Raw genomic sequence first — 16254 nt, 5'->3', positions numbered from 1 at the left:
AGGTGGTTTTTTTGTATAGCCTGAAAAACAAGTTTTCTCTGTGATTTGGACCTATCCCATGAATTTCCCATAAAAATATACCAACTTATCTATTTAAATATTAAAAATTACCAATACATTTTCAAAATGTTAGAATATATTTTAAAGGAAAAAGATTTCAGAGCTGATTAATCCTTAAAATTCCTAATTTGTTCCATCTTTTTCATATATATATATTATATATGTATTTTTGAGACAGTCTCAAACTCCTGACCTCAGGTGACCCGCCCGCCTCATCCTCCCAAAGTTTTGGGTGGATGGGCTGGTGCATGAGCCATGGCACCCAGCCCATCTTTTTCCTATAACTTAACTTTTTAAAATAAACTCAATCAAAAGTTGTAGATTTGGGGGCAATAAAATGTTCTAAAATTGACTGGCCAGGCACAGTAGCAGGTGCCTGGAGTCCCAGCTACTTGGGAGACTGAGGCAGGAGGATCACTTGAACCCAGGAATTCAAAGCCAGCTTGGGCAAGATAGTAAGACCCCATCTCTAAAAAAAATGAATAAATGAAATAAAATTGACTGTGGTGACTGACTGATGGTGGAATGACTCTGTGAAAGTACTAAAAACCATTGAATCATGAATACTAAATGGGTGAATTATAAGGTATATGAATTATATTGCAATGACACTGTTCTCTTGGTTTGGTTTTTTAAGAGACAGGGGTCTTGCTATGTTGTCCAAGTTGAACTCAAACTCCTGGGCTCAAATGATCCTCCCACCTCAGCCTCCTGAGTAGCTGGAAATACAGGTCTGCACCACTGCGCATGTCTTTTTTTTTTTTTTTTTTAAGTTGTAGAGCATCCAAAATGAATAAATAGCCATGTCCATTTAAACAAGTATTTTCTCTCAAAGGACCCAGACTTCAGTTTTGTTTCTCTTATCAACTGTGTTCTATGTAAAAAAAAAAAAAAAAAAAAAAAAAAAACTTAGCCTAAGACATGTCTGTGGCCTCTATTCTTTCTTTTTTTAAATCTGGCAGCAAAGCCCATTTGTGTTTTTGCTCTATATCCATGGTAGCACTGTCTTTTCTAGTGAGGATTCTTCACGGCAAATGAGGATATAAACTAACCAACAGAAAGGCTTTACCTCACTTTCTCAGATGCCCTGCTAGCACTCTTCTCTTGCTCCTTCTCCCCTACAAACATGAACTTTGTCTTTCTTATTACTTTACAGGAGAATAAGTTACCATTACAATATAGTTTGCTTCAGTAACAGGCTCCCATTGGTTAAACTGACTTGTCAACCTGTTTCTCTTTGTGCAGGCCCCTCTGACTCGTCTTCCTATGTGACATGAGCTAAACCAAAAGGCTCAAGTTCAAACTGAAAACTCCCCATTCTACAAGAGCTAAAAAATAACCCCACCGTCCCCTAACTTGAATCTCAATAAAAACAGATCACCACAAAAATTGGAAGTACTCCTTAGTCTCCTCCCTCGAGTTTGCGGCAAACTTCCAGATATTTCCAGAACCACAAAGTAATGAAATACACTGCTCTTTTGGCTACGTTACAGTGATTTGGGGAAGGCTTCTAGAATGTAGCAGATGTAGACACTTCCTATCCTGGGCTCCTGCCAAAGCACAGGGCTTTTTGAAAAGCCTGAGCTGTCTGAAGAGTCTAGAATTTTCCATTTGAACAGATTTCTATTCTAATTTTCTTCATGGATAAATGCTATTTGCAGAAAATACAAATGTTTTCACTGCACTAACAGAAGGCTAATCACAAATGTTGTCTAAACTTTTAACTCTGATAAGAGAGTTTAGATTTGTCAGAAAACAGGTTATTTTGCCATTGTTAAAACATATTGTCACTAAAGTTTTTTGTCATCTCTCATTGTCCTTAAATCTCACAAGGAATTAAAAACCATTAGCCTACAGAAATAACTAAAAATAACCAGCTTAAGATAGTATTTTCTTCAAATAGCATGAAAATATTTTAAGAATGACAGAGCCTATGTAAAAATTCAAAACAATCATAGAAAGAATAAGTATCTTTACCGTACATCATGTTTCAAAATAAATTCTAGATGGATTACATAGTTATAATCAACACAACAAAGTAAAACAAACAGCAACAACAGAATAGTTATCAGATCTCTAAAAGCAGAGAATTTCTAAACTTAAAAATAAGAAAATGCCAGGGCACAGTGGTTCATACCTGTAATCCCAGTACTTTGGGAGGCCAAGGCAAGAGGATCGCTTGAGCTCAGGAGTTTGAGACCAGACTGGGCAACATAGCAAGACCTCATCTCTACAAAAAAAAAAAATCAAAAAATTAGCTGGGCATGGTGGCATACACCTGTGGTCCCAGCTACTTGGGAGGCTAACGCAGGAGGATCACTTGAGACCAGGAGGTTAAGGCTGCAGTGAGCCATGATCTTGTCACTGCTCTCCAGCCTGGACAACAAAGTGAGACCTCATCTCAAAAAAAAAAAAAAAGAGAGAGAAAGAAAACAACCTATCAAAAGCCAGATGGAATTTGAATACACAAAATAAGCTTATGTGTGGGAAAAAAAAAAAAAACCTTTAAAACTCAAACTAGAAAATCATTAAAAGAAATAGACCAACTTTTGGGCCGGGCACAGTGGCTCAAGCTGTAATCCCATGATTTGGGAGGCGAACGGGGCGGGATGCACGGGTCAGGAGACGAGGACCACCTGGCTACACGGTTGAACCCGTCTCTACTAAAAATTACAAAAACTAGTCCGGCCGAGTGGCGGGCGGGCCTGTAGTCCAGCTACTCGGGAGGCTGAGGCAGGAGAAGGGTAAACCCGGGAGGGCGGAGCTTGCGCATTTGAGCTGAGATCCGGGCCACTGCACCCTGTCGGGTTGACAGAGCGAGACTCCGCCCTCAAAAAAAAAAAAAAAAAAAAAAAAAGAAAAAGACACTTTTTAAGGAGCTCATTACAACATCAAAAGAAGGCACTAGATGTTAACTGACAAGTGGATAAAGAATTTGGAACTCACAAAAAAGGGGCAAAAGTTGTTTCAGCCTCAACAAAAACATGCACTCAAACTTGTTAGTAATTAATGACATAAGGACCATCATTTTTTGCCCAGATCAGTTAACAATAACAAGGCAAATTATTTAATGTTGTTATATGCGAAGAAACTTTAAAATGAACACATCCTTTAACTTGTAGAGTTAAATGAAAAAGCAAAGGAATTTAAAAATTATCATACAACCTTGGTGGAACTATACTAAGAATTATGTTTTGTTCATTACCCACAACACAAAGTTTATAAATAAATTAACACTGGTCAAAACAAAGAACAAATATTAAATGTCATAATTATGGTCATAACTATGCAAAGAACATATGCAGGGAAATTACCAAAGTGTAATTGTCTCTGGGTTAGGCAAAACCAGTAGATAATTTTCTTTTTCTTTTTTTTTTTTTTTTTTTTGAGGGGACAGAGTCTCATTCTGTTGCCCAGACTGGAGTGTAGTAGCGCAGTCTTGGCTCACTGCCACCTCTGTCTCCCGGGTTAAAGCGATTCTCCTGCTTCAGCCTCCCAAGTAGCTGGGATTATAGGCACCTGGCAACATGCCTGGCTAATTTTTGTATTTTTAGTACAGACGGGGTTTTGCCATGTTGGCCAGGCTGGTCTCGAACTCCTGACCTCACGTGATCTGCCCGCCTCGGCCTCCCAAAGTGCTGGGATTACAGGCGTGAGCCATCACACCCGGCTGGTAATTTTCTTCTATATCTCTGTATTTTCCAGACCTCCTATAATACATTTTTATAGTAACAAAAAAATTAACTTTATACAAAATAATAAACCTAAAGCATTAACTCTCATATTAAGATACCCTAAACCTTTTAAGAAGTAGTTAATTACTCTCTAACAAAAGAGTAACTAACAAATAATATAAGGTTTTGAGCATGTTCCATTTTCTAGTTCTATAAGCCTCTACATTTCACTTTCTCTTTTTCAAAGATACTTAAGCCTAAACTGGGTGCAGTAGCTCATGCCTGTAATCCCAACATATTGGGAGGCTAAGGTGGGAGGATCACTGGAGGCCAGGAGTTTGAAACCAGCCTGGGCAACACAAGGAAACCCCAATTCTATAAAAAAAAAATTTAAATAGCCAGGTGTGGTGGTAGTCCCAGCTACTCAGTAGGTTGAGGCTGGAGGATCACTTGAACCTGGGAAGTAGAGGCTGCAGTGGGCCATGAATGGGCTACCGCACTTTAGCCTGGGTGACAGAGACTCTGTACCCATAAAAATAACAGTAAGGACAGGTGCGGTGGCTCACGCCTGTAATCCCAGCACTTTGGGAGGCCAAGGTGGATGGATCACCTGAGGTAAGGAGTTCAAGGACTAGCCTGGCCAACATGGTAAAACCCCATCTCTACCAAAAATACAAAAATTAGCCGGGCATGGTGGCAGGCGCCCGTAATCCCAGCTACTCAGGAGGATGAGGCAGGAGAATCACTTGAACCCAGGAGGCGGAGGTTGCAGTGAGCTGAGATTGCGCCACTGTACTCCAGCCTGGGTGACAGAGCGAGACTCCGTCTCAAAAAAAAAAAAAGTTTTGTTTGTACAATATGCATTTTAGATTTCTTAAACTTAAATATAAATTATGAAGTGAAGTAAGTAAGGCATACAATTCCAAATTCAGCAGTTTTCATGAAACTTCATTCAAGACTAATTGTATTGTTTCAGAGACAGGGTCCGGCTCTGTTGCCCAGTCTGGAGTGCAGTGGAGCAATCACAGTTCACTGCAGCCTTGACCTCCAGGGCTCAAGTGATTCCTTCCACCTCAGATTCCTGAGTAGCTTGGACTACAGGCTTGTGCCATCATGACCGGTCAATTTTTTAAATTTATTTTATTTCTTGTAGAGTTGGGATCTCCTTATGTTGCCCAGGCTGGTCTCCAACTCCTGGACTCAAGTAGTCTTCCTACCTGAGCTTCCCAATGTGCTGGGATTACAGGTATGAGGCACCGTGCCCAGCCCAAGAATGAATTTTACACAGCAGTTATACTACTTGAAAAATGATTATTTGAGGGAAAAAACTGGCATTCTCTTTAGAAAACGACCGTTATATACAAACAATAACCAATCACAGGAAACAATTTTAAAAAGCTAATTTGCAACACAACACTTAATTACCTGGGAATAAACAAGAAAACTTTAAATTTGCCCTAAAATTAACACATTAAGACCATTTTGAAGTTTAAGACAATAAACTGGCCAGGCTTGGTAGTTCATGCCACCGAGGTGTAATCCCAGCACTTTGGGAGGCCAAGATGGAAGGATCACTTAAGCTCAAGAGTTCAAGACCAGCCTTGGCAACATGGTGAAACTCAATCTTTACAAAAAAACACAAATATTAGCCAGGCATGGTGGCATGCTCCTGCAGTCCCAGCAACTCAGGAGGCTGAGGTGGAAGGATTGCTTGAGCCCAGGAGGCAGAGGGTACTATAAGCCATGATTGTGCCACTGCACTCCAGTCTGGGCGACAGAGTGAGTCCATCTCACTAAAAAAAAAGAAATTATCTTCATAACTTTGGATTAGGCAATTAATCATAACACTTAGGCAACAGTTTCTTAGATATGACACCTAAAGCACAAGAAGCCAAAGAAATAAACAAATTGAACTTTGTCAAAATCTAAAACTGCTGTGCTTCAAGAAAGTGAAGACAACATAAAAAAGTATTTGCAAATCACATTTCTGATAGTATCAGGTTTAGAATCCAAATATATAAAGAACTCAGAACTCAATTTTTTTTTTTTTTTTTTTTTTTTTGAGACAGAGTTTTGCTCTTGTTGCCCACGCTGGAGTGCAATGGCACAATCTCAGCTCACTGCAACCTCCACCTCCTGGGTTCAAGCGATTCTCCTGCCTCAGCCTCCCGAGTAGCTGGGATTACAGGCACAAGCCACCAGGCCTGGCTAATTTTGTATTTTTAGTAGAGATGGGGTTTCTCCATGTTGGTCGGGCTGGTCTCAAACTCCCGACCTCAGGTGATCTGCCCACCTTGGCCTCCCAAAGTGCTGGGATTACAGGGGTGAGCCACCGCACCTGGCCAGAAAGCTCTCTGCTTGTGAAGGCTTCTTTGACTGCTCCCAAACATCTGACCTTTACTTATTCTGAATTCTGAATTCACACACAGAATATGCAGTTATATGCAGTCTATTTTGTCTCCCAGACTAAAAAGTTAAGCTCTGAGAAGACAAGGGCCGTTTCATCTATGTTTTTCTTTTACTGTCTTAGCAGTATGAGCCATGAGCTAGAGACAGTGGTATCCCCTGCAAGTCCCCCTGCNTTTTGACACAGAGTTTTGCTCTTGTTGCCCACGCTGGAGTGCAATGGCACAATCTCAGCTCACTGCAACCTCCACCTCCTGGGTTCAAGCGATTCTCCTGCCTCAGCCTCCCGAGTAGCTGGGATTACAGGGGCGAGCCACCAGGCCTGGCTAATTTTGTATTTTTAGTAGAGATGGGGTTTCTCCATGTTGGTCGGGCTGGTCTCAAACTCCCGACCTCAGGTGATCTGCCCACCTTGGCCTCCCAAAGTGCTGGGATTACAGTTGTGAGCCACCGCACCGGGCCAGTAATTTTTTTTTTAATGGGCAAAAGATTTGAATAGACATTTCTCCAAAGGGGCAAGTACATGAGAAGATGTTCAACATCATTCATCACTATGAAAATGCAAATCAATTTCACAATGAGATACCACTTCACTGTCACTTTGATAGCTACAGTAAAAAATGATTAGTGGGTACAGTGGCATACACCTGTAGTTCCATCTACTTGGGAGACTGAGGCAGGAGGATCACTGGAGTCTAGGAGTTTGAGCATATAAGTGCACTATGATTGCACTTGAGAATGGCCACTGTACTCCAACCTGGGCAACACAGTGAGACTTCATCTCTTTAAAACAAAAAATGACACACAATTACAAGTATTGACAAGGACAGGGAGAAACTGGAACTCTGATACATTGCTGGTAGAAATGTAAAAAGAGGCAGTTGGTCTGGAAAACAGTTTAGTTCCTCAAAAAAGCTAAACAGAGTAACCATATGGCCCAGATATTTCACTCATAGGTCTATACCCAAAAGAAATGAGAACGCACGTCCACACAAAAACTTGTACATGAATGTTCATGGCAGCAGCATTATTCATAATAGCCGAAAGGGTGGAAATAACCCAAATATCCATTAGTGGGTAAACAAAGTGTGGTTCTATCCGTACAATGGAATATTATTTGGCTATAAACAGAAATGAAGTACTGATGATATATGTTACAACACAAATGAACCTTGAAAACATTAAGTAAAACAATCTCTAGAGACAAAAAGTAGATTAGTAGTTGCCCAGGACTAGGCAAGAGACAATGGGAGTGACTGCTACTGGGTCTGGGGTTTCTTTTTGGAGTGAAATAAATGTTTTAAAATTGATTGTTGTGGTAACAAAACTGTGAATATATTAAAAGTCACTGAAATGCATACTTCAAAGGGAAAATTGTATGGTACAAGAATTATTACTCAATAAAGCTGTTTTTAAAAATTAAAAAGAAAACAGGCTGGGAGCGGTGGCTCACGCCTGTAATCCTGGCACTCTGTGAGGCCGAGGCAGGCAGATTACTTGAGATCAGGAGTTCAAGACCAACCTGGCCAACATGGCGAAACTCCATCTCTACTAAAAATACAAAAATTAGCCGGGCGTGGTGGCACGTGCCTGTAAATCCCAGCTAATCGGGAGGCTGAGGCAGGAGAACTGCTTGAACCCAGGAGGCGGAGGTTGCAGTGAGCCGATATTGTGTCACTGCACTCCAGCCTGGGCAAGAGAGTGAGACTCCATCTCAAAAAAAAGGAAGTCAACCTAAGTTCTCATTTCACTTGGGTAAATACCTAGGAGTGGGAATGTTGGGTAATATTACAAGTGTATATTTACCTTCATAAAAAACTGCCAAACATTTCTCCACAGTAGCTATACTATTTGCCCTCCCAACAGCAAAGGAAGAAAGTTTCCATTGCTCTACATTCTTACCAGCATTTTGTATTGCCGTTTTTTCCTTAGTTTCTCTTAATATCTTAATTTTCACAATAGACATATAGTGGTATCTCATTATGGGTTTAATTTGCAATTCTACATTACTAATGATGTTTAATGCCTTTTTATTTTTTATTTTTGAGACAGAGTCTCACTCTGTCACCCAGGCTGGAATGCAGTGGCACAACCTTGTCTCACTGCAACCTCCGCCTCCTGGGTTCAAGTGATTCTCGTGTCTCAGTCTCCCAGGTAGCTGGGATTACAGGCACGTGCCACCACATCTAATTTAATCTTGTACTTTAGTAGAGACAGGGTTTCGCTATGTTGGCAGGGCTGGTCTTGAACTCCTAACCTCAGGTGATCTGCCCACCTCAGCCTCCCAAAGTTCTGGGATTACAGGCATGAGCCACCATGTCCGGCCTATGTTTAACACCTTTTGGGGTGTTTATCTGCTGTTCATACACCTTCCTGCATAGTGTCTACTCAAATCTTTTGCTCTTTTAAATTAAGTTGTTTACTTACTGAATTTTTTTTAATAGAGATGGGGTCTCACTATGTTGCCCAGGCTGGTCTCAAACTCCTGGACTTTCAAGCAATCCTCCAGTCTTGGCCTCCCAAAGTGCTGGCATTACAGAAGTGAGCCACCATGCCCAGCTTTGAGTTCCTTATACAGTCTATTTTTGGTCAGATATGTGATGGGGAATATTTTCTCCCAGTCTGTGAAGTCTTTTTATTCTCTCAACAGAGTGTTTGGAAGAACAGAAGTTCTTAATTTTGATGAAGTCTAATTTATCAGTTTGCTCATTTATGAATCATGTTCTCGGTATCATGTTCAAGAAATCTCTGCCTGACCCATGGTCAAAAATATTTTTGTCAGCCGGGCGCGGTGGCTCAAGCCTGTAATCCCAGCACTTTGGGAGGCCGAGATGGGCAGATCATGAGGTCAGGAAATCGTGACCATCCTGGCTAATACGGTGAAACCCCGTCTCTACTAAAAAATACAAAAAACTAGCCGGGCGAGGTGGCGGGCCCCTGTAGTCCCAGCTACTCGGGAGGCTGAGGCGGGAGAATGGCGTAAACCCGGGAGGCGGAGCTCGCAGTGAGCTGAGATCTGGCCACTGCACTCCAGCCTGGGCGACAGAGCGAGACTCTGTCTCAAAAAAAAAAAAGTATTTTTGTCCGGCCAGGCACGGTGGCTCATGCCTGTAATCCCAGCACTTTGGGAGGCCGAGGCGGGGGGGGCACGAGGTCAGGAGATCGAGACCATCCTGGCTAACACAGTGAAACGCCGTCTCTACTAAAAATACAAAAAATTAGCCGGGTGTGGTGGTGGACGCCAGTAGTCCCAGCTACTCAGGAGGCTGAGGCAGGAGAATGGTGTGAGCTTGGGAGGCAGAGCTTGCAGTGAGCCGAGATCCCGCCACTGCACTCCAGCCTGGATGACAGAGCGAGACTCTGTCTCAAAAAATATATATATATATATATTTTCCCTATGTTTTCTTTCAAATATTTTATAGGTGTACATTTTACTTCACAATCTATGAACCTGTTTAAAATAGAAATGGGTCTCACTCTATCGCCAAGGCTAGTTTCAAACTCCTGTGCTCAAGCAATCCTCCTGCCTCAACCTCCCAAAATGCTGTGATTACAAATGTGAGCGACCAGACCCAGCCTATGAACCATTTTGAACTAATTTTTGCATAGAGTGTGAAGTACAGATTAAAGCTCTAATAAAGAAAAAGATTTCATTTTGATGTTTGAGTGCAGATTGCTTTCAAGTCCCACACCTCTCTCCCTTTTGTCCCACATCTGGGTAAGTCTAAGAAAGCCCAGGTATTCCCTCCCTTGGTATTGGTGTGAAGCTGAAACCATGTAAATACCACACATGGGAACCATCAAACAATTTCCACCTTCGGGTCACAATGAAAACCAAAGCCACCCACCCTGTTTCACTTTTGCTTCATTCTGGACTAAACCTAAGTCCTTGACCTTGAGGAATCCTTTTGCTGTTTACCGTGTAAGTAAACTTTATTTCATATCCATTGGTGGATTCATGTCATTTGTACCTATATTCATATAAATTCCTGGGCAAGGGACTGCTCAGTGTCCAACAGTGGATACTTGGTGTCCAAATAAAACAAAGATTCTTGTTTTCCTTTGCATATGAATATTCAACTGTTCCATACTATCCTCTATTGAATTGCCCTTACACTGTTTCAAAATGAACTGACAATTTTTGTGTGACTAGATTCTCTATTTTGTTCAATTGATCTGTATGTCTATCTTTTCTCCAATGATAGTTCTCGGCTATTTATTCTTGGGTTTTACTGAAGTTCCAAAAATCAAAGAACTTTGATTCCTGTAATGGAAATATCTAGAGAAACTTGTGTTTAACTGACTCTGCAGAGATGAAGGCCAAATTCTCATATGTACCTATAGCATTACTCAAATACTATTCTTAGTACAAAAAAGTTAAATATACTCTATCTCTGAATATGAGCTATTCAGACCAAGCCCACTCAGGTCAGAGTAAAATACTCAAAAGCTAGCTTTAGCAGTCCCTTTCCTCCTAACAAATGGATTATTGCTCTGAGGCCCAGGTATACTCAGCTTCATCCATCCCAAGGCTATTCTGCCAAAATTCCACTTTTATTTACCCCAGTCTACCCCTTCTCTTTCTAGCCTTCAGTTCTCTCTCTATTCTAATGCCAGATCCAATTTCTCAAGTTGAGGTAAAGACAGACAAAATAAGAACATATATACTACAATAGGGATAAATGAATTAGTGGTTGCAGAGGATGTGAATCTAGATGTGCATTTCCATTCAGTGCTACAAATTTAATATCTAGTAAAATGTTAGCCACATGGTGATACATCATGTACTTTTTATGACCTACTTCTCTATGAAACATTTCTCATCATTCTTGATTCTCCTACAGTCTACTGGGCATATTGTAAATGCCTTTTTTTTTTTTTTTTTAAGAGACAGGGTCTTGCACTATTACCAGGCGAGAGTGCAATGGTGCTATCATAGCTCACTGCAGCTTCCAACTCTTGGGCTCATGCAATCCTCCCAACTCAGCCTCCCAAGTAGTTACACTACAGATGTGTGTAACCTCATGCCCCATTAATCAAAAAAAATTATTTTTGTAAAGAGATGGGGGCTCACTATGCTGACCAGGCTGGTCTTGAACTCCTGGCCTCAAGTGATCCTCCTGCTTTAGCCTTCCAAAGTGCTGGGATTACAGGCGTTAGCCACCATGCCTGAGCAACATAGTAACGCCCTGTCTCTAAAAAAAAATTTAAATATAAATTTAAAAATTAAAAAATTGGTTAAAGTTTACTGTAGTTATACAGGTTGATAAAATAAACCACTAAATTACAGTCCTCTCTTTGCACTACTTATAATGGAGAAACAGCTCAAGTGTCCAACAAGAGAGTAAGGATGACCAGGCATGGTGGCTCACGCCTATAATCCCAACACTTTGTGGGGCAGATGGGAGAATCACTTGAGGCCAGGAGTTCAAGACTAGCCTGGTCAACAGAGCAAGATCCCATTTCTATAAAAAATTAAAAAATTAGCTAGGCATGGTGGTGTGCACCTGGACCCCGAGCTACACCTGGAGGCTGAGGCAGAAGAAGGATTGCTTGAGCCCAGGAGTTTAAGGCTTCAGTGAGCTATGATCACGCCACTGTACTCCGTCCTGGGCAACAGAGCAAGATCCTCTCTCTTTAAAAAAAAAAAAAAAGAGAGAGAGAGAAAGGTTGAGTGTACTAATTCCACATAATATTACTATTTAAGAAATGAATAAACAAACAAAATATGGACACATTTTTACGAAACACTAAACATGAGGAAGAGGAAGTCCCAATATAGTACCCGTTCACTGACAACTAGGTAAGAAGTCTGAATCTCTATAATGTATTTTTAGCAAATATCAAACCAAATATACTAACAGTCATACTGATCATCCAATGGAAGACAAGGAAAAGAATATTTTCATCACACAGAGTTTAAAACTGCTGGAGTAACCTAAATGAGAGTCCTTTTGAATTGCCAAAGCTTTTGTTTAGGTATAATACTTATTCAGCTAGAGAAAAAGTAATGACAGGGCAGCTTCAATTTATACAAATAAATTTTGTTAAACAGAAACACAAAGCTTTGGCCGGGCACGGTGGCGTGATCACACCTGTAATCCCAGCACTTTGGGAGGCCGAGGAGGGTGGATCACAAGGTCAAGAGATTGACACCATCCTGGCTAAGACATTGAAATCCCATCTCTACTAAAAATACAAAAAATTAGCTGGGCGTGGTGGCAGGCACCTGTAGTCCCAGCTACTTGGGAGGCTTAGGAGAACTGCGTGAACCCGGAAGGCAGAGCTTGCAGTGGGCCGAGATTGTGCCACTGCACTCCAGCCTGGGTGACAGAGCAAGACTCCGTTTCAAAANCATATACTCATTTTATTTGGATTTTTTATATATATTCATATATCTGTACACACACAACACATTATGGTTTAATTACAAGATTCAAGATCTCACTGCAAGAAAAGCAATAAAGCTTAATGCCAAAAGCCTGTGCAATTTATTTTTGTTTACTTCCAAGCCTGTTCCACTTTCATCATGGAAAACCAAAGATAAGTTACCATATATAGGAGAGAGCATGCAATGTGATATACTTTTACAGACTACACAATTTAGCAGTTTAACAATTCTAACAACCTATTCACTTTTGCTAAAACCCTTTTGGCAAAAATGTATTAGGGTCACCCACATATACGAGTCCAGTCAGACTTACATGCCCAAATCAATTTTCAGAAATATTCAATACTGCCTCAAGACACCTAGATACCCTTAAAGAGTAGCTTCACATCTCTTACTTTTTTAGGGGTTCTTATAATAGAGTTCATGGATGGACTTGAGTGGGGGAGCAGGAAGTGACATATAACATTCCATGAAGGGTGTATTTGCATTTTCTGACCTAGGAACACAGATTCCATCAGATTCCAAAAGGATTTCATGACCTTAAAATAGTTTGAGAACCACTATTATGTATCTCACAGGTCAGTCAAAGAGCAATAATTATATCCTAGTTGATAACTGGTTACTAAGTAAAATAAAGCATTCCTTCCACAGAAAGGAAGGCTCACAAGCTTATTGCTGTCCCAGCTCTTGCTGCATCCCTGGAATAAATGCCGTCTGAACTTAATTGCCATATTGAAAAATACTGCTTTTCAGTATACAACTTCCTCTGCAGTAACAGAAAAAGTTAACAGCTGCTTGCTGAAAAGCCAAGATTCATCTGCAACAACCCAGACCACACAGACAATATAAAACTTTTGTCTTTTGCACTAATTTTTTTTTGGCATAATTAAAAGTTGTACACATTTTTCATCTGTTTTACCATCTAAGTTACCAAAACACAAAATGGTCAATGTAATTATCCTCCTACCAAAGTCCTGGTTTTCAGTACTTCAAAATGAAACTCGTTTCAAAATGTAAATAAAAACAGCACTACCCATTTAAAAGAGAAATGATCCTTTTCCTAGTTAGTCTATGTAAATCTAAGAGGCATTTGCCATCAGCTATCAAAAACAATGGCAGGACTTAAGGCACAACATCCCAAAACCAAAACTGACTATGACTTTTATTAAAGGTAAGTGATAAAATCTGTGTCCCACATAAAGAAAAAAGCAAAATTTGAAGTTCACGTTTCAGATTCTTAAATTACGCTCACAAGCTTAAAAAAAAAATCACAGGGTGTGTATTCACATTTCAAATCAAGATAAAATATAGTTGAGGTTGTTCACGTTCAGCTTCTTGAATACATCCTCTTAGGATACCCATTTTCTCCATAGAAACTTGATTTTAAAAATCCCTTTAAAATGTTTAAATTAACTTCCAATGTTCCTGCTTTGCAGACTGAATTTTTCATCTGATTATTTTAGGAAAAGACAAGCCTCATTCATAAGCTACGTCTAAACCTAAAAGGGGAAATACGTTTCTAACCAGAACTTTAAAAAAAGAGAGTAAAAAATTGATGAAAGAACACTGCTGCCACGTCTTTGCCCCTCCCCCCTTCACGTAGTGGCTATTTCATCCCCTCCGAGTGCATTCCAAGGGAAAGTCCAAGAACCACCGCTCTCGGAGAAACCAGAAACAGTTAAGTGGAAATTGGCAAGTCTCTTTGGTCTTTTAGATCAATTCCTACAAGAGGATTTAGCTGCTTCTTTAACTCTTTTTTAAAGAAAACAGTGCAAAATTCAAAGAGTCTTCACTCAATCCGGAACGCGTAAGATGTTAGCATCTAAACATTGAATTTGTATTCAACAGATTAGATTATTTAGGAGAAAGAGACTCATAGTTATCATACCATCCTTCCTCCCCATTGAAACATACATCCGGACGCCAGCCATGTAATCCAACTCAAAATCCTCACGCAACCATGTAATTTGTTGGACTGATGTGGACTTTTAAAAGCAGCAAATTCTCGGGAGAGAGAGCCAGAGAGACACAGAGACAGAGATTGAGAGAAAAGCTCTTATCTCTTTTTTAAAAAAGTTGTGGGGAAGAAGAGGGAAGGAAGCTTCCCTGGCGACGAGGTGACCTGAGAGCCTACTTCCTTGGTGCTAGGAGCACAAAACTCGGCGCTCCGGGCTACGTCTGGCTGCTAATACTGCACCGCTGCGCGCAACAGATGAGTTCAGCCGGAACTTTCTGGGGAGGTCCCCCCAGCTCCCGGCGACTTTCGATAGGGCAAAAATGCCTGGCGCGTTTCGGATTCAGCTCCAAGCCTTAAAATCCGCTCTCCACCGCCACATGCGAACCATCTGCGGCTGTGGCGGTCAAAGACCCACGCCCCGCGCTCGCGTTCCCCTTAGCCTCGTTAGGGAGGACCAGGTGCAGGGGAACTTGGAAAAAAAAAAATCAACAGGGTGATTCCTCCCCAGGAAGGAAAATTCAAGAAAGTCCTGGTCCGTGGGGCGGGGACTGAGGCTGCAGCAGCCCAAGGGGTCCGAGGCGCACCGAGGACGGAGGTGGCAAGGGGGGTAGGAAGGAGCAGGGTCGCCGGGAGTCGCGTGGCGCAGGGAGAGGGGCCGAGTCTCCCGAGGGGAAGGTACCGAGGCTGCTGTGGTAACCTGGGGAACCCCCGGCCCAGAAGTCCCACCACAGCTGGGAGGAATGGATCGCCGTAGCCGTCCAAGAAGGTCCACGGCTGCCCCGTGGCCTCAGCCTCAGTCTCCGGGGTCGAGGGAGCGTCATACCTTGAAATTGGGACAGGAGGGCGGCGCGCTCTTCAGTCCTGTCGCCTCCACTCGGAGCGGCTACTTCCTGCCCTCAGCCCGCTGGCGGCGCAACTGGGCAGCAGAGGGAGCCCGTTAGACCTTTTATAACTTCTAGGCCGCTACGGCAGCGCCAGGGAGGAGGCGACTGCAGCCCTCGCTACGTGAGCTCGATCACACCAGCGCTCCGGCGACTGCGCAGGCGCCAAGCCCGGGCCTCCTGTTGCCCCCACCCGTGGCCGGCCCGTGGAGTCTGAGGCTGAGAGGAGTGGGTGGGACCGGCCGCCGTGGTGTGGGTAAGCGGGCCTGGGATGTAACGCGCCTGCGCAGGGTTCTCGCCCCGCCACCGTTACCGTAGTTACCACGGGGTTTCCCCGCTCCTGTTCAGTTTGCCTGTTTGATTTCAGGGCCCGCGTCAGGCCTAAGCGACGAGGCCACCAGCAATAAAGTATTTTTTTTTTTTTTTTTTTTTTTTGAGACGAGTCTCGGCTCTGTCGCCCAGCGCTGGAGCGCAGTGGCGGATCTCAGCTCCACTGACAAGCTCCGCCTCCGGGTTTTATGCCATTCTCCTGCCTCAGCCTCGAGTAGCTGGGGACTACAGGTGCCGCCGCCACGCGGCTAGTTTTTTTTTTTTTTTTTTTTTTTTTTTTTTTTCTTTTTTTTGAGAGGGAGTCTCGCGCGTGTCAGACCCAGGCTGGAGTGCAGTGGCCGGATCTCAGCTCACTGCAAGCTCCACCTCCAGGTGTTATGCCATTCTCCTGCCTCCGCCCTCCGAGTAGCTGGGACTACAGTGCCCGCACCATCACCCGGCTAGTTTTTTGTATTTTTTAGTAGAGACGGGGGTTTCACCATGTTATGCCAGGATGGTCTCGATCTCCTGACCTCGTGATCCGCCGTCTCGGCCTCCAAAGTGCTGGGATTACAG

At 42.4% G+C, this 16254-nt stretch overlaps 1 protein-coding gene across 1 annotated transcript in view; it reads right to left on the bottom strand.

Moving 5' to 3' along the window:
* P4HA1 (prolyl 4-hydroxylase subunit alpha 1) overlaps nucleotides 1–15624 on the bottom strand; it is a 94474-nt gene extending 78850 nt beyond the window's left edge. The window contains exon 1 of the mRNA XM_017854516.1: nucleotides 15312–15624. The gene's annotated coding sequence lies outside the window, so the exon portion shown is untranslated. The remainder of the gene's footprint in view (nucleotides 1–15311) is intronic.
* Nucleotides 15625–16254: the final 630 nt, after the last annotated feature.

This window comes from Rhinopithecus bieti, unplaced genomic scaffold (assembly GCF_001698545.2).
Source record: "Rhinopithecus bieti isolate Rb0 unplaced genomic scaffold, ASM169854v2 scaffold_36008, whole genome shotgun sequence".
Taxonomy (NCBI): domain Eukaryota; kingdom Metazoa; phylum Chordata; class Mammalia; order Primates; family Cercopithecidae; genus Rhinopithecus; species Rhinopithecus bieti.
The sequence above is the reverse complement of the archived record's forward strand: the minus strand, read 5'-3'. Positions and strand labels throughout refer to the sequence as shown.